The sequence below is a fragment of the Equus quagga genome, chromosome 6, assembly GCF_021613505.1.
Source record: "Equus quagga isolate Etosha38 chromosome 6, UCLA_HA_Equagga_1.0, whole genome shotgun sequence".
Lineage (NCBI taxonomy): Eukaryota > Metazoa > Chordata > Mammalia > Perissodactyla > Equidae > Equus > Equus quagga.
The window spans coordinates 126,800,573-126,818,964 of record NC_060272.1 but is presented as its reverse complement, the minus strand read 5'-3'; the positions used below and the strand labels follow the sequence as shown (position 1 = coordinate 126,818,964).

The following is an 18,392-nucleotide window of genomic DNA, read 5'->3' as shown; positions in this document are numbered from 1 at the left end:
ACCATCTCACTCTATCCCACCCAGGACACAAATCATCCCTTTATCCAGGGGATCCTTGCTGTACACCCTATCTGCTAGTTAGTTAGTCACTTGGTAGCCCTTTCAATTTTCAGATGACTGTATCGTGGTGCTTGTATTCAAGTCACCCTTATTTTACTTAATAATGGCCCCTAAGCACAAAAGTAGTCATCCTGGCAATTCGGATATGCCAAAGAGAAGCTGTGAAGTGCTTCCTTTAAGTGAAAAGGTGAAAGTTCTTGACTTAATAAGGAAGAAAAAAATCATATGCTGAGTTTGCTAAGATCTATGGTAACTTTTATTTCAGCATATTGTTATAACTGTTCTATTTTGTTGTTGTTGTCAATCTCTTATTGTGCCTAATTTATAAGTTAAACTTTATCATAGGTATGTATGTATAGGGAAAAACATAGTACACAGTCATGCGCTGCATGACATTTCTGTCAATGCCGGACTACGTATGTGACAGTGGTCCCATAAGATTAGTATCATACAGCCCAGGTGTGCAGCAGGCTGTACCATCTAGGTTTGTGCAAGCACTCTAGGAAAGTAAGAAATTTTACTCTACCCTTTTGGGTTTTTCTGGCTGGTCTGAGAATTAAATTGACATGAGACAGATTAACAGGAGAAAACAAACAAAAGTTTAATAACATATATACATGGGAGAAATCCAAGAAAACCAGGTAATTCACCAAAATGGCCAAAGCTCTCGCCTTAACCACATCCCCAGCTAAAGACAAAAGAATATGTTAGGGGTGGGGAGAGTCAGGGACTTCAAAGGGGAGGAAGGAAATTTACAGGGAAGTGAAAAAGAGCAAATGTTTGAGAAACAAGTGATTGGCCACACAGAAACAGAAGAACACAGAGGGGCGCCCAATAAACAGGCTTTTCTAGCTTCCTACATGTCTACTACCTAGTTCGTGTTATGGCAAGGTGATAGCTTCTTCCTGAGACAGGGTTTTTTTTTTTTTTTAATCTGAATTCTTTTAGGCAGTTAAGGGGAGGTGACAAGAAAAACTTTCTGAGTCTTTTGTTTCTTAAAAATGATCAGAGGCTGGCCTGGAAGCCTAGTGGTTAAATTCGTGTGTTCTGCTTTGGCAGCCTTGTGTTTGCAGGTTCAGGTCCTGGGTGTGGAGCTGGCACTGCTTGCCATGCCATGCTGTGGTGGCATCCCACATAAAATAGAGGAAGGTTGGCGCAGATGTTAGCTTAGTGACAACCTTCCTCAAGCAAAAATGAGGAGGATTGGCAATAGGTGTTTGCTCAGGGCTGATCTTCCTCACCAAAAAATAAAAAATAATCAGCCTAAAATGTCCTGATGTTAAAGGTACACATTTTGGGGTAGCAAATTGTGTTCCCCTTCAGTATACTCTATGGTGTTCTCACAATGACGAAATTGCCTAACAACACATTTCTCAGCACATATCCCCGTCATTAAGTGACGCATGACTGTATGTAGAGTTCAGCACTATCTGCAGTTTCAGGCATCCACTGGGGATCTTGGAATATATCCACTGCAGATAAGGAGGGACTACTGTATATATCTTAATAAGATTTTATAAATTAGTATATGTGTGTATATATAACTAATACTTAGTCTGGATTTCAAGAGGTGTAAATACATTAGTTTAATATTCCAATGGCAGTAATAATTGTGGATATTATGTTACACTTAAGAACACTTTCTGACTTAAGGTTTAAGCATATCATTATTCACTGTGTTTATTGCCTAGACAAAAATATGTTGAAAATTAGAATAAACTGTTCTTTATGGGAGACAGGAAAATATAAACGGTAGGACACAGTCATATCTGTGTGCAATTCTCAGCTCCATGTATTCTGAATTTTGTATTCTTGCTCTAGGTCATTCTTCCTGAGAAACAGTCTCTGAGATGGAGGTTTTTATGCAGGAAGTTTGTCGAGGAGTATACTTGGAATCAATATCATTATAGATGTCCCAAATAGAGAAAAGGGGCCTAGCCTTTGTACCCCTGTCGATCAGGTATTAGATGTGAGCTGCCTGTGTGAGAGTGAATAATCTTGGGTAAAGCAGTTGCCTTTGGTGGAAGGAGGGAACTTCCCAGAGAAGGAGTCAGCTGTGAGCCACCAGAAGCTAACACTTCAAGGCAGTTGGGGGAATGAGTGACTTGTCCTGAAGGCGATCTCGGTGATGTCCTGCAGCATCTACTATGTCCACTCCTTGCGATGCTTGGTTCTTCTTGCTGCATGTAATAAGTTTGTTCCATCTCAGAACAGTTTCTTCAGGATTCTGGTAGGTTGCCTTTTTTGATAAGACCTCCAAGACGAAGATTAGTGGGAACACAGCCCTGCCGGTGCAGCTGGTCTCAAGGCCACAACTATTCTCTCTCTATTGTCTTCTCTATTCTGCTACCCATTCTACACTTCCTATCCTCAGCCAGCACCTCTACTCATCTATGTGGCTTACCTTGTGGAATGGCGCAGACCATTACTGAGGGGTCTGAACCTCTCCTTACCATCCCTGCTTAGGCCATGGCTGCTGCAATTGTCCATTTACTGTCAAAAATAGACAGGGAAATAACAAGAAATGTCCCGTGGATACTGGAAATTCTTCCCTGCCCTCATTGTATGGCAGTAGCCCTACCTCCTGCTGATAATCAGTCAATTACACCTGCCAGGATGGTGACTTCTCTCCTTGCTGCCAGTCCCCTGGCACAGGAGCCCAAAATGATTGGGTGTTTAAGACATATCTTAAAGTTTAATGAGACTTCTGTGTCAGCTCACAAAAGTATTCTCCCTCTGAAAGCCAGGATCTTAAGATCCACATAGCCTAAATTTGTGGGAGCAGGAAGCACAAATTCCCCACTTAGGGCACTGGGAATGTTGCTAAGTTCAACCACTCTCACTTCTTCCCCTTGATTCCTAGACCCATGGACTCTATCTTTTGGGGATATAGTACCAAAGAATGGTCATTAATTTAGAGTATTTACCACAGCCTTTAGATGGCACCTCATCATTGCAGGATATCATCTCCAAGCTAACACTTCAGCTGCACCTTCAAAAAGTTCTTCCATCACTCTGTCAGGCCGGCAGCTTCTGGACCATGCAGGACGTATCAGGATGAGTAGATCCCATGATTATGCACCCACTGCCAAAGTCCAAAGTATTTCCACTGGTCTGAGGTAATATTATACAGTATTGTGTACTGACGTACCAAACACTCTACAGGCCCTTGGATAGTGATGCTGAACAATGCCCTGCCGGAAGGTAACCAAACCCTTAATTGGAAATTTTTTCAGTTCTAGTCAAAACAAATCACGACCCCTTCTAAGGTGGAAGAAGTCCAGTGTCACAATCAGCTTTCCATCAGGTGGCTGGTTGGTCTCCCTGAGGATTAGTGCTGAAATGGAGGCTCAGCATTGGTCCTTGTTGCTGTCACGTTGGGCAGCTCATCAACCTTTCCATGTGTGGGAAAACAGAAATCTATATTGTGTGGTCTACATGAAAGAGATGGGTTCTACTGAAAGAATAAAGGAGAGGTTATTCTAAGGCTCAAAAAAGAACTTAAAAAAGGAACTTATTGGGCAGGATATTAGAAATATAGTAAAGCTGGGAAAAGCATCAAGATCAGATCCTGGAAGTTTCCAAGCCGCATTAGATGGTAAACCAGTGGCTAGAATGTAGTCTACTAAAAAATCACTAATTTATATTTTTAGTTCTTGCCTTTTTAAATTTCCTGTATTATTTGCCCTGAGCTTCTGAGTTCCTTTTCAATCTTAGTTTCTTTTTGATAAAGACTGGCCAATTTGCCACGTCAGAAGAACAGAGGCCAACTTGGAAAACTGGGCAAATAAATTGCTTCAGTGAGTCTCATTTTCCTCATTTATAAAACTGAAGTCAAAAATACTTGCCTTGCAGAGTGTTATAGGACTTAAAAACGTGTTTAAAAACATGTCTATAAAGGGTCCCACTTGGTGGCACAGTGGTTGGCTTCATGCGCTCTAATTCGGTGGCCTAGGGGTTCAAGGGTTTGGATCCTGGATGCAGACCTACGCACCGCTTGTCAAGCTATGCTGTGGCAGACATCCCACATATAAAGTAGAGGAAGATGGGCATAGATGTTGGCTCAGAGCCAATCTTCCTCAACAAAAAGAGAAGGATTGGTAATGGATGTTAGCTCAGGGCTAATCTTCCTCAGGGGGAAAAAAAACTGTCTATAAAGTACTTGTACATGGTAGGTGCTCCATCTTTTCTTATTAATATTGAAAAAATCCTAAGTAATCACTACTAGGATAAGCAGGAGAAGATGGGGCTTCTATCCTTGCTTGGAGCCCTGGTGGCTGAGACCAGGCAACGTGGAAGTAAGGCAGGCAGATGAGATGAGGTGGCAGAGACCCACTTCCCATCCTATGTAGGCACTCACCCAAGAGATTTTTCAGTGATTGACCTGGGTCTGTTTTGTTTTGTTTTGAAATAGTATAATTTTTGTGTTTATTTTTGAGTGACCTTGATTCTATCCTTTTACACTTTTAAAAGTGTTTTCTGCTTACCAGAAAAAAAAAAATGCACTTTTGCTATAAACATTTCAAGTGCTAAGCATTCCTTTATCATGGGGGAAAAAGTTTCTTCCTCAACCTATTACTAAAAAATAAAGAAGTATTTGGTATCTATTCCTCTAGATTTTTTTCTATGCAAAATCAAATATCACATATACATAAAAATATATATTTTAACAAAAGCAGCATCATATTATGCATCCTGTTGCACAACTTGCTATTTTAACTTAACAGTGTTTCGTGGGCATTTTCCAGGGCACATAGTGTGAACTCATGCTTTTTAATAACTTTAGTGTCCTATTTTATTCTATTATACCATAAAGCATTTGGTGGACATTTGGGCTGCTTCCATAAGTTTTCAGCATTTAAAACAGTGCTACAATGAATGCTCTTATACTTCTAGTATGAAGTCTAGAAGTAGAACTGTTGGGTCGGAGGACATGAAAAATGTTAATCTTAATGAGTAATGCCAAATTGCCATCCAAAAAGATGGCATCAAATTTCTCTCTGAGCAGAGATTTTATTCCACTCTCAGGGTTAACGATACAAATTCCATCATAAGGAGTAAGGGTCACAACCAAGTGTCTGTCTGCCAGAGAGCAGACCACACCGCCATAGGGACTGAGAAACACTGGTTTTAGAAACGAGAGATTATGGTTGAATCAACTCACCAAATGTGCACCGGTGCCAGTGAATAAAATGGAGCTCATAGATAGATTTTCAAGTCTGACAGACTGGGTTTAAACCTTGACTCTACTGTTTACTAGGTGTGTGATGTTAGGTAAATTACTCAATGTTTCTGAGCCTTATAAAATTGGGATACTAATATTACTTACCTTTGGGGTTGGTATGTAGGTTAAATAAGAGACATATATAATTCACATATATGTGTATGTAATACACCCACGTTATATACGTGTCAGCCTGATTGTGTCATGCCTCCCATATAGCAAATATTAAATATTATTATGATGATTTTCCAGAATATATATCTGAGATCTCAAGAGGATATTTTATTTCAGTGTTTTTCTCTCACCTCCTCATTCCTCAAAGAGAACAATGACTAGAAAACATTGGTTGGGTAAATACTGCATTATCATAATTACAATTTCCCTGAGAAAAGTGGCTTGCAGTTTGAATATTCAGCATCATAATTACAATTTCCATAAGGAATGTAGAACAGTTATTATAAACAACACAATAATCACTTGGTCCATAAGGGAGAACAGATTATTGGGGGAGTGAGGAGAGAGAAGAAGCAAAAGCTTCTGTTCTAATCAGCATTCAAAAGTAGAAATACAGAACCTGAGAATAAATTGTACTAGCCTCTTGAAATACTCTTGTCTGGATTTATCGAAAAATCTTATCATGATGGCAAATTTCCATGGGTTGATTAAGTGCTGCCTATATATTTTGTCCTTATATATAATTTAGTTTTATCATTTTTATTAAGCATCCCCTCTCTACTTATTGTCATTCATAATTGCTCTGCCCCCAGGAAATTTAAAAAAGCAAACTATCGCAAAATACAGAAAGGACAAACTATTTAAAAAACAGTTTAGAGGGAGAAAGAGTTTTATCAGAGTATTTCTCTCTCCACAATTAAATGTATCTCCTTTGTCAAGGGAAAATGGGTAAAAGTTTTTTAAAAAATGTTCTTTTGATTGCTGTGTTGCCTTAATTGGCTTTCACTTAAATTTCCTTTTTTTTCTACTGTCTTTTTAAATTTTTTTCAGGTGAGATGAGTAAAACAGAATGCAGCTTTCAAGGTTGGTACTTTTCACGGTGTTTTAAAACCTCTCATTAATGTGAAACAAGAGTATGAAAGAAGCAGAGCAAAATATGTCCATTGCTTTTCACAGATAGTGATTAGAGGACATTATGCGTTAATGTTCCTCACTCATGTATGGAAAAGTACAACACAGATTGTAACAGAATGCAATAGAGCAATCAAACATAGTGCCTGATTCAATCCTTGGCAAATTTGTGAAGTTGGAAATATTCAATATTTTTCCACTCCATCCACCCATCCGTCCATCCATCTATCCATTCATCATTCCATCCATCCATTCATATTTTTTTCCCCAAATACTCATAACATACATATTGTGTGCAAGGCCTAGTCATCTGACTTCCATCTATTCATACTTTGTTTGCCTGACCTTCACCACATTCCCAATCTGACACCTTTTTCCAACCCTTCTTGCTGTCTCTGACAATAAACCTTCACCTGTTTCACAGGTCTTCAATTTGGCTTGCCATATCTGATAAATGAACAGTGTTTCCACAACATTGCTCAGCTAATATGTGTGTAGAGACGTCTACTCCCAGATAATTGGAGCAAGGGGGAAATCATCAGAGTGACAATAAGGAAATGACTTCTCGCTGTAATAATGAACTGTGTAATGTCTTTCACTATTGTGTGATATATATTACTATACATACATTATTATCATATATGTAGTATAGATATAGTTACTACCTATATATAGTAAGTTATAATATGCATTACCCTTCCTCAAAATTCTAGTATACAGGTCTTCTTTCCCTGTGCCTTTTAAGCAATCTTAAGACTTTCTAAGCAAGAACAAGTGTGTTACTAGTATAAATTTTAAGATGAGAAAATATTCTAGACACACGTGACATGGCTCTTTGAAAGAATGACAGTGGTGGATTGATGCAAACTTCACGGGAGCCAAGGACTGAATATTTTCTGCTGAACAAGGGCTAGTAAATGGAAATTACTAATGGAATTAATTAGTATAAGGAGTTGAGTACTTCTTACACTAACTCAGGATGGGTAAATATTGTTTTAATTGGGGGAGGGGCTGTTCCATTGTTTCATTTTAATGAGCATTAGTCTACTTACTTTAAAAAGGCTGTCTCAGTTTCCTGACTATCTTTGATTTCCCCTAATGATTTTTTTAAAAATAAGCCTTGAGTTCCACATCAGAACATTCTGCTACCAGAGGTGTTTTCACAAACTTAGCTGTCATAATTGGGAAGGGACTCTAGTGTCTGTCTGCCAATCTAATTTAATTTAACTAATCTAATCTAAAATAGTCTCAATTATCTCAGCCATCACTCTATTTAGTCGTAATACTTACAGGCAGGCAGTGAGCAGTGGTTGAGAAATTGGGCTCTAGAATCAGATTGCCTGAGTTTGATCCGGTTTACCCATCTACTGTTTGTGTGTTGGGTGAGCTTATTAACATCTCTAATATCTGATTCTCTGAGTTATAAAATGAGAGAAATACGAGTACTTACCTTACAAAGTGGTTGGGGAATACATGAGATGTATTTATCTGTCACTTTGGCGTATTGTAAGAATGCAGTGAATGATAGTTGTCATTATTATTACTTTGTTATTATTACTATTATTGGAAAGCATTATTATTAGGGGCAGGCAGCATCTTCACTTGTCTGAAATAAGCTTCTCTCATGGACTTGTCTTTAATGTCTCATCATCAGAGATGTATTCATTATATGGTAAGATTTTTGTTCCATGTGAAAATATAGATAATCTGGAATTGTCCATCAAATCATGAGATCTTGCTGCAGCAAACTGCATCTATTTTTTTTCTAAATATAAGATTTTGATAAATATTGCCAAAGTGAAGGAAATAAGCAATTTGAGTGATTGTGAGGGGAGGAAGAGAGAATTGGTGGTAGCAAAGAGGGAGTCAATGGAAGGAGGGGTTTGATGCCAACTTTTAAATCTTGCTCAGACAGAAACTAGCATCGTCTGTGCCTTTCTGTGCAGAGTCCCCTCATTCATGGCGATGTGAGGTCTAACAGATGGCCTAACAGGGGAGGCTGCAGATTGGTGGGAGAGAGGAAACTTTCAGCAAAGGTTGGAAGTCATTCTTCCATGGCAGTAAAAGTGATAGGAAATCTGAAAGGCATAGTGGAAGAGGAATATAAAGGGATGGAACCAGAGCCCTTCCTCTTGGTGAGATCTGGAAAGTGTTGTGTGTATGTGTTGTCCATGTGTCTCGGAGTAGATGGGAAAAGCCAGCCCTCCCTCAATTGAACTTGGCCAGTGACCTCAGACCAGGTCCCCAATAAGCAAAGGCCATCCAGCAGCAGCCTCTTGATGCTAGAGCTCATGGTGAGCCCAAAGGGAAGGGGTCTGAGTGAGAAGATCCCAATGACTTGGGACAACAACCACTCCAAAGTCCACTAGATTTGTGACATAAGGAAGGGGGATTTGCCAGCTTCGCACAAACCCGTAGATTCATTTTGACATGTGTTCTGGCAAGTATGTAAACATGTCAGACTTAGACTTTCTATAGGGAAAGAACCTTCTCTGATCCAATGGAGAAAATGACACTTCTAATTCAGTGTCATTGAAATTGCCAGATATATCATAATCTAATTAAAGTAAGATAGTACTAAAAATTCTTACTCTGGACTCTCAGATAGCAAGATTCAAAACTGAATTTATATGTAAACATAGAGGGATGAAAGGGTAAGGCAGCTCTGCAATGACAAAAGTTCTCATCTGTTAGGATCTCAAACATCACAGGGTTGAGATGGACTTCTGGTCTCCTCATTGGACTCCACAGATAAACGGTAGATCTTAATTATCTCCAACCCTGTGATAGTACAGTGGTTAAGGAGATACTAAAAGGAAAAAAGAAAATTCCTGATGGCTCCAGACCTACCTCTAGAAAACACTTAAATATTTGATTGAAGCAGCCCCCTTAGAACCTGCCTATGGCACACAGTCTGTCCCTACAATACCCCGTGGGCACTATGCACTTAAGTACGCTCTGTGTAGATGATTCTGAAGGCTTGTGCTAGCCCCTGTAGGTATGCTCCTGCCCTTCTCAAGAAAGGGGATCACAGGTACAGATTTTCAGATCTAAAAAATGAACTCAAAGTTATGCTATTAGTAGAAAAGTTAGGCAGAGGCAGGATGCATAGTGGACAGAACAATAGATTTGCTTCTTGCTGAATCAGATGATGAGACAGGTGATTATTATTAGTAGTAGTAGTATTATAGCGTTAACTGGCTTTTTAAATTATGAAGCTGTATTTCGTGTTGTTAGTGCCATTGAGTGGATTCTAACTCCTAGCAACCCTGCCTACAGCAGAGGGGAACCCTGCTCAGTGTTTTTGTGCCATCCTGTCATCCTCCAGCTTCATCCACCTTCCACTGATGCCCCGCTATTGTTCACAGGATTTTCATGGCCAATTTTTTGGGAAGTGGGTGGCTGGGTCTTTCTTCCTAGCCTATCTTAGTCTGAAAGCTCTGCTGAAACCTGTCCACCATGAGCGATCTGGTATATGAAATACAGATGGCATAGCTTTCAGCATCACAGCAACATGCAGCTGCCACCGTATGACAACTGACAGATGGGTGGTGTGGTTCCCTGACCAGAAAAGAGCCTGGGCTGAGGTGGTAAGAGCACCAAATCTTGCTCTAGAGGTTCTAAAGAACCACTAGACCACCAGGGCTGACCATGAAGCTATATTACCTTGATAAAAAATGAAAGCTGAATTTTTATTTTATTTTTTTTTTTTTGAGGAAGATTAGCCCTGAGCTAACTGATGCCAATCCTCCTCTTTTTGCTGAGGAAGACTGGCCCTGAGCTAACATCCATGCCCATCTTCCTCTAATTTATATGTGGGATGCCTACCAAAGCATGGTTTGCCAAGCAGTGCCACGTCCGCACCCGGGATCCAAACCGGCGAACCCCAGGCCACCGAAGCGGAACGTGCGAACTTAACCGCTGTGCCAAGTGCAAACTTAACCTGAGCGCCACCAGGCCGGCCCCTAAATGTATTTTTTAATATAAACTATTTTGTAATTTACTCTAGCTTTAAATCCTGGCCTTGCCACTTATCTTGGGAAAATCATTTATTCTTTTATTGTTGTTTTTTCTCGTTTGTTTGCTTATTGGATTTTATTTCGATTTTCCTCATAAAGGAGCTAATTCAGGTGAATGATCCCAGCTTAATGTCTGACGCAAAGCAGTGAGTCCTCCAACATTCGTTTCCATTTCCCTCTTGAAGGAGCTGGGAAATGTGCTAGCTGCTCTCAAATATCTGAAGGAGTCTCACGTGGAAGAGGGGTATGATTAAGCCTATGGTTCCAAGTGATAATATAAGAAGCCAGAAGGCTCAAGGAAACGTATCCAGCTCAATATAAGGAAGAACATTACAGTAAAACATGGCTGTCCCAAGGCCCGGGTAACTCATGAGTTCCTCCACGGTGGTTTTTCAAACATAGCCTGAGGATCATGTAACAGGGTGAAATACAGAGGAAATGGTAGCCCTGGAAGGTCAACCAGGTAATGTTCTAGGTTCTTTTTTCCTATGGACTGGATGATATTTTGTCCTGTTTCTATTCCATAAATGCAAAGACCACCAGGAAAGCCAGGGAAGCAGGCTGTAGTTATTAATGCAGTGCTGCAGAAATTATAAGAGAAAGCACCTGGCTATGACTGCTTTAAGCAGTAAGAAAAATGTAAAAAGTAGAATTACAACAATCTGAGCCAAACTCAACCCCAGATTTCACATTGTGAGAAAGTTCAAAGAGTCAAGGCAAGCTTCTAACATCTGGTTTGAAAGCAGCGCAGCTCTCCTGGGAAAGGACTGACCCAGTGCTGGCTTTCACTACGGACTCCATACTTTCCTATAACACACAAGCAGACTCTGATTTCTATATATCCTCTGCCCAGGAACACCCTTCCTTTCTCCCTCCCTTTGCCTCTAAGGCCTCTGGACTAGTCTCAAGCTAGGTACATTTCCCGTAGACAGAAGAAGAGAGAAACTAACAGGACCCATGACAGGTGGGAACTTTGTACCTCCTAGCTCTTGTCCTTATTCTTTAACTCTGAAGGAGAAGGTTAAACCCCCAACAGGTGAAAAAACCCTACAAAAAACCACTCTTCACTTCCTATGGCCTCATCTTCTCCCTCCCCTCCCCAGCTTAGCTTTCTCCCAGGTCCGTTCAACTGCCCTCCTTCTCCTCACCTGCTACCTCTGCAGTCGACGCTCACCCCGGCCTGCGGGAGCCCCTTCGAGGGCAGGAGCGGGGCTCCGGGATATTGTATCACAGGGCATTGCAGATTAACCTCCTGATAAAGGCTCTTCTTGTTTGGCTATGCAGCCTGTTTGAAGACAGGGACTGCCTCTGCAGCCCAGGTCCAGCTCTTAGCTTTTAGCCATATTTCTGTTGGCTGTCCATTACATGGGCAATTAATTCCAGTTAATTCATTCCAACTAATTTTTTGCATTCTGATCCAAGTGACATTTCTAATCTCCTGTCCTAATCTTCCTCTGCCCAGCTCCCTTTGTTCCAGCCACACTAAACTCTTCACATTTTCTCTCCTGAGAATGTCCTTCGCCTTGTCTCCTCTCTGGCATACACTGACTAGGGGGAACTCAAATATCTCCTCCTTCTCTGTGAGATCTTCTCACACCTCCCCATTCAAGCTTAGACAGGAATCCCTCTGTGTTTCCAGAACATTTAGCTCATACTTCAATCATAACATTTAACGTCTTGTGGTACAATTTATGTCTTTTTTGAGTTCATCTTCCCTGCTTGTTTTCTCAAATAAAAACATCCTATTCTTTTTGGTAGTCACAGTACCTAGCATAGTGTGTGATTCACAGCAAGAACCCAATAAATGTTATTTGAATGAATAAAATAAATAAGTAAATGAATGAGAGTATGTACTATAGCATGTGCCTTTTTAAACAACTGATCTAAAAGATTAGTTGTTAAACAGAGAAAGCTTCAGTAAGCAGCTTGCACATCTGGACAATTGTAATGCAAAATGTTTACTTAGGAGGCAAAGAGAGAGTCTCTTTTCCTGTGGAAATGTAAAAGAATTTTTGTTTCACGGAAAATTACATTGAAAAAAAAATAACTGTCTACAATATAAGAGACTAAGTTTATATCTTCAGGGACATTCTCTTGTCTTTTTATATTACAAGAGTGAACAAGATTTAAACCAAGCAGCCAGTGTGATGATTTTGCCAGACAGCTAATAAAGAGGAAGATTAGAGAGTTGTATAAAATGGCAGGTGCCTCGGCAGATTCCACGTCTTAGGCATTAAACACAGAACAAAGTGCTGCTGTTTTCTGAGGACCACCAAAAGTGCTTGATGTTAGCTTCAGCAGCACGGTGCCATTTTGACTGTCATGTTCATCTTACCTTGTATCCCGGTTAGAAAACAACATAGAGAAAAAATAAACCACACAGCAGTAGATGGTACTCAGAGCAGAGAGACAGCATCTGAAACAAACCAAACTCTTGCAAAAAAAGAATGAAAAATTTATAGTCAATCCCTTGTAACACATCCTTTGCTCCCATAGAATAGACTATAATATCTAATCATATAAAGCATCTCAAAGAGTCATCTTCAGAGGGACTCTGCATTCTACAGCTCACTATGTATTTCAGTCTCTCAGGGTGCTCAGAATTACTACCATTTCAAGATAGAAGAGAAGTGAACTGGGTGATATTTCTCTTGGAGACTCATGTGACCACCAGGGGCCATGGCCATCTTTACCCGAAGAGCAAATACAGAAAATACTTCCCATTTTTTACTTAATGAACATAATTACAACAAATATTTCCTCTTTTGAGCTTTTATTTTTTTTACCAAAAAGGCGACTTCAAAACCATCTCCTCCTTGGGGATAAAAGCAATGCTGGGAACATCGTGTGCATGAGTGCTAGAAGAGAAGCACAAGGCAGAGAGACAGGCACAGGTTACACAATAGAGAAGGATCTGGGTTTGGAAAGGAAGAAAGGAGAAAAACATTTCTTAGTACTTACTAAGCGCTGAGCATCATGCTAAGTGCTTTGCAAAGAATACGTCATTGGATATGTTTGCCTAATGTGAATAATACGAAGTTAACAAAAATACCAGTGTGTATAGTATGAAACATTATTTTAGATCAAACTGTTCTTATTTATAAGGCATTAATATCTGTAGAAGAGCCTGCCAGTTTATATCAAAGAAACTTAAACAGCACAGCATATACTGTTGGACTTAACTTTCAGATCTTAGGCTTGGGAGCCAAATCCAGGAGTCCAGATTCTTTATAGGACAAGAAGTTGAGCTTACAAAAGGATGTGAAAACTCCCTAGTCTTCACTGTATATATAAAGCATTGCCTCATATATTTCAATCACATGCTAATTATCATATAATAAAATATTTGTGTTCATCTGCTTAAATATATTTAAAAAAATCATTACTGACCTCAGACATCTAATGAACATAGAACAGTAGTCTCAGAAATTGATCATGAAGACAATAGTAGGAATATTTTTTAATGTACAATTGATCTGAAATAAAGGATTTTTTTCAAGTGAACATATCCATATAGTCTTATCTAACCAGCTAATGCTAGTGAATCCAGGCTTGGAGGGGATGATTAATTTGTGAGCCTGTCAAAGAACAAATAATAATAAGGCCCTTGTGTTCCACCTTTCATAGCTGGTGGTACCATCCGAGTTTCTTTATATTTCTAAAGAGACCCAAACCGCTGTTAATTAGTGTATCTATGACCTGAAGACCTGTTATTGGAAGCCAAAGATAAGTTAGAGAAATGTCCTGGATTGGCTCAAATCACATTACATTCCAGCAGAGGGGCTGCACCCTGCCCGTTCCTGGTAAACAATTGGATTCAGCTTGGTTTTCTGGATTTCTCACATGCTGTTCCTCCTCTCCATTTCCTCACCCTTGTTTTACTTCTCCTTCCCAAAAGACCATTGCTTATAGGTCGTGGTTACTTCACTCATCATTTATCTGAGCGTCAGCAGAGCATAGGGTCTAAAAATGAACTTTCTGGGATTGAATCCCAGTTTTTCAACTTACTGTGTATGTCTTTGGACAAGTTGCTTAAAATCTCTAAACTTGAGTTTCCTTGCCCATAAAATGGGGGATACATCCTAAGAGCTTCATAAATCTTAAAAAGTATAATCTTTTCATCATGCTTGACTTGCAGAGCTCTCCGATTGGTGTTGTTATGATGATGATATGATTACGCGGGGACAGGAGAAGAGTTGTGGAAGCAGTTTCCAAGCTCGTAGACTTTGTCTACACTTTGACCATATGTATAATCAGTTCCCTTGAGTTCTGAATTAGAAAATAAAGATGCAACAGACATCTCTTTGTTTGCTCAGGTGCTGGGAGAATGAGAACCAAATTCATATTGTCAGAATGAAAAATTTCTCAAAACACTTTTATTTTTATCTTAGCTGCTACAAGAGTTAGACTCCAATTCAAAGCCAGGTGACTTTTCTTACAGGCTTAGTTCTTCTTGTTCTTGCTTAGTCTTTGTTCTTGGTTTATCTATAATTGTACAATGTCCACTTGTATTTGACTTCTATGTTCCCTCAAATGCTTTTGAAACAAAACAGTGAAACTTTACTCAATGTCGGTGTCACAATCCAATGCACACATCAAGATAGATGCGGAGAGGGCTGATGGCCACTCTGAGTTTATTATAACTAGCGTTTCAATATATACATAGCTTACAGCTGTTAAACATACACAGGTGTTCTGGACAATGTAATTAGCAAATGCCAAGAATTCTTAGTGATTTTTCAAGGAGCCCTCCATTGGCCTCTGTTTGGATATTATCATGTTATTGCTGTGCTCGTATATTTTATCTCGGAGCATGCAAGGCCTCCTAGGCAACGGCCCCTCCTGCTCCCGATATCATGTCTCCATCTGTGCCCCTGGGCGACCAGTGCCTGTCTTAGGTTGCCTCCCCCTGGAGGTCTTACCTGTCATTGGCTAACCGGCCTTCTCACCTCTGGGTCAGAGTTTGTTGGCAAGCCTTTTCCAGTGATTATTAACCCTTCCTGCGTCAGGGGTGGCTACACTCAAGCCTCCAGACATCCTAGCATTAACTCCTCTCTCTCTCTCTCTCTCTCTCTCTCCCCAATATAGACCATGTAGGGGAATGATCCACTTAGTTTGTTCTATACCCATTCCCTGGGGACCTTTTTAAATTGCATATTCCCACACCCAGCCCTAGAGATTCTATTCTGTAAATCAGGGTGGAACCAGAAATCTATATTTTTTTAGGTAACTACTGTTGACCCAAGAAATTCAGATTTGGGCAATACTCTCCCACCTTTGGAGAAGCAGTGGCCTGTGTAGTGTGGTGAGGAGGAGCTGGAAATGAGCCTGGCTTCTAAAGGAGACCCTATCACTGTCTGTGTGACCTTAGAAATTCACTCCACCTCCCTAACATTCAGTTTCTTCATTTTGAAAAGATGTAGAAATCTATCAATGTCTGTTCTGCCTAATGTGAAAAGTCGCTATAAAAATTAAATGAAATAATATGTGTAAGAGGAAGAAAAAATCTATGAAATAATTAAATGACCATATAATTTCAAATTCTAGGACAGGGGCAATATGAATTTTTAGAGGCAGATAGCTTTTTTCATGGAAAATCAAAACCCCAGGGCTGTGACCTCTGACTGCTCCGGGTGGGGGAGAAACAAGGGCTCTAGGACAGTGTTCAATTGGGGGTCGTGACTCATGAGGGCACTGTGGATTGGTGGTAGCTCCAGAAATTTTTAAAATGAGTAGAATGGAGTGGAATAAAATAGAATGTGAAAGGATAGGACAATAGAAGATAGGACAGGACAGGGCAGGACAGAACAGGATAGAATAGGATAAAATAGAATAGGTAAGACAGGATAGAAAATAATCGGAAAACATTACCCACAAGAAGAAGAAATTTAAGATAAGGTGTCTCATATTTAAGTCTAGTTGTTTTTCTGCTGTATCCCCTCCCAGCCTATCCCTATGTATTTTGACCTGTGTTTGGAGATCATCCTTAGGAATGAAGGAGGTGAGGCAGTGGCCAGTGCAGGGGGCAAACAAGGGCAGCGAGCAGACAGCACCCCTGGCTGAGATTGAGTGAGGGCATCGGGAATATAGGAGTGAAGGACAGGAGGATATGTGTATCCTTCATCCCCTCAGAAGTCTTGTGGAAGGCACTAGACTTCTCAGATCATGTAGAAAGGAGTTCTGGAGCAGTTTCATTTGGAAATTTTTTAAAAAGAATGAACCTAGAAAGCTGGAGGTGGTGGGCCACCAGCTTGTGTATGCAAGCTTTGTGAACGACAAAGCTCACGACAGAGGGAAGATGGGACCTCGCAGGAGCTACTCATTCCTCGGTGCACCAGCTCCTCTACTACCCCCTACCTACCTCTACTGAAACCAAAGTCTAGGGTTATAATGAAAGATAGACCCTTTCTCTGGCTGCCAGATTAGACGTCTGAAAGTGAACTTTGAAATTCTTCTTTTCCATTTTAACGAAAACATTGCCCTACTTAGTAGCTAGGTATAGTTAAAATAGATTGTACACAATGTTTAGTGGTTACATTAACGAACACCATTTTGTGAGCTCATATCATGTGCTAAGTAGGTTACAACTATTATCGCTTATCTTCTAGAACCCTAGGAGAAAAGTGTTAGTGTATACACTTCATAGATGATCTTATTGAAGCTCAGAGAAATTAAATGTTTAGCTTCAATCCACGTTGATATCCAATGATAGCAGAATTCACCCCCAGGTCTCTACAATCATACACTTGCAGCTACCCTTCACTGCCTCAGCTCCGGCGGTGAACTGATGCTTTTGGACTAGTCTTGAAATGTCATCGCCAGTGCTCCAAGAGGGAAGCTTGTCTGCAAAGTCAAGTAATTAAGGTAACCAAAAGTGTTGTGCGTTACCCAGTCAGCCTCTGCTGAAAAAGCTCAGTGTCTCAACATCTTTATTTTATAACTATATGCATTGTGTATGTATTGTGCTTTTTTTTCCTCTGTGGATTCTAAAGGGACTTGGGGAAAAAAGCAACTGCTTATTCTTTTCTCTTTTAAATATTAATTTTGTGGCATGCTCCATAAATCTATTTGCATTCTGTCACCCAAATGGTAGTGATTGAGATGAAAAGAGCATCATGCTAAAAATGTATTTCTGATTGTACAAGGAATATAGTTATAAAATTAATCATTTCATATATTTTTGTCATTTCAGAGCCAGCATTAGGGCAAGTGTGTGGGTTGCAGCAGGTATGGGTGTTACTCTAGGACCAATGTTTTCTTTTTGTTTGTTTTGCATTTGGCACTCTAGAAGGTTGATATTAGTTTGATCCAGAATATATGGAAGAAGGTCTCGCTTGGAGAGAATATAGTATCCTCTGGACAACTTATCCCCAGAATGTATCTGCTGTGTGCATCCTGTGAGGGTTGTGATGAAAGAACGAGGCAACTGTGACCGGCTCTCAGAACTACGGGAATCTAGGAAGCGTGTTCCCAGTTCTCCCCCACACTGCATGGCAGAAAGCAGTTTACTAGTCTCCTGCCCACAGCTGTGAGAGGTGTAGGAGCTGTGCTCCCTGCAGTCGATGCTTTGGGAAGCAGAGCTTTGGGTTAGGTAGAGGAAATAGACAACAGAATTGCTGATTTTCAAGGGTGTCTGGCACAAGAAAATTTGCATTCTGTGATTCTCCTCACTCTCCCTAGTGTCTCAGAACAATCTGGAATTAGCAAGCCTTGACAACAGCTAATGAGAATGAACAGACTCACACAGATTCCCCTTTCACAGCGTTTGGATTCAACCTTTACAAGACAGGCAAATCAGCCCAAATAACCTCTTTTTTGAATGAATAAAAAGATTTCCTAGCCTCCAGCAGTCATCTCCTAAGAAGAGAGTCAGTAAAGAAGCTGAGCCGTAACAATGACAATAGGAGCTTAGACCTATAGAGTGTTTACCATTAAGCCAGGCATATAGTCTTCACATCAACCCTGTCACATGGGTACCACCACTGCCACCACCTTCATCATCA

The 18,392-nt window shown here is 40.2% G+C and overlaps 1 protein-coding gene across 1 annotated transcript in view; it reads left to right on the top strand.

The window, feature by feature from the left end:
- The first annotated feature begins 17,200 nt into the window (after window positions 1-17,200).
- The window catches only part of LINGO2 (leucine rich repeat and Ig domain containing 2), a 362,366-nt gene continuing 361,174 nt past the window's right edge, over window positions 17,201-18,392 (top strand). The window contains exon 1 of the mRNA XM_046665127.1: window positions 17,201-17,253. The gene's annotated coding sequence lies outside the window, so the exon portion shown is untranslated. The remainder of the gene's footprint in view (window positions 17,254-18,392) is intronic.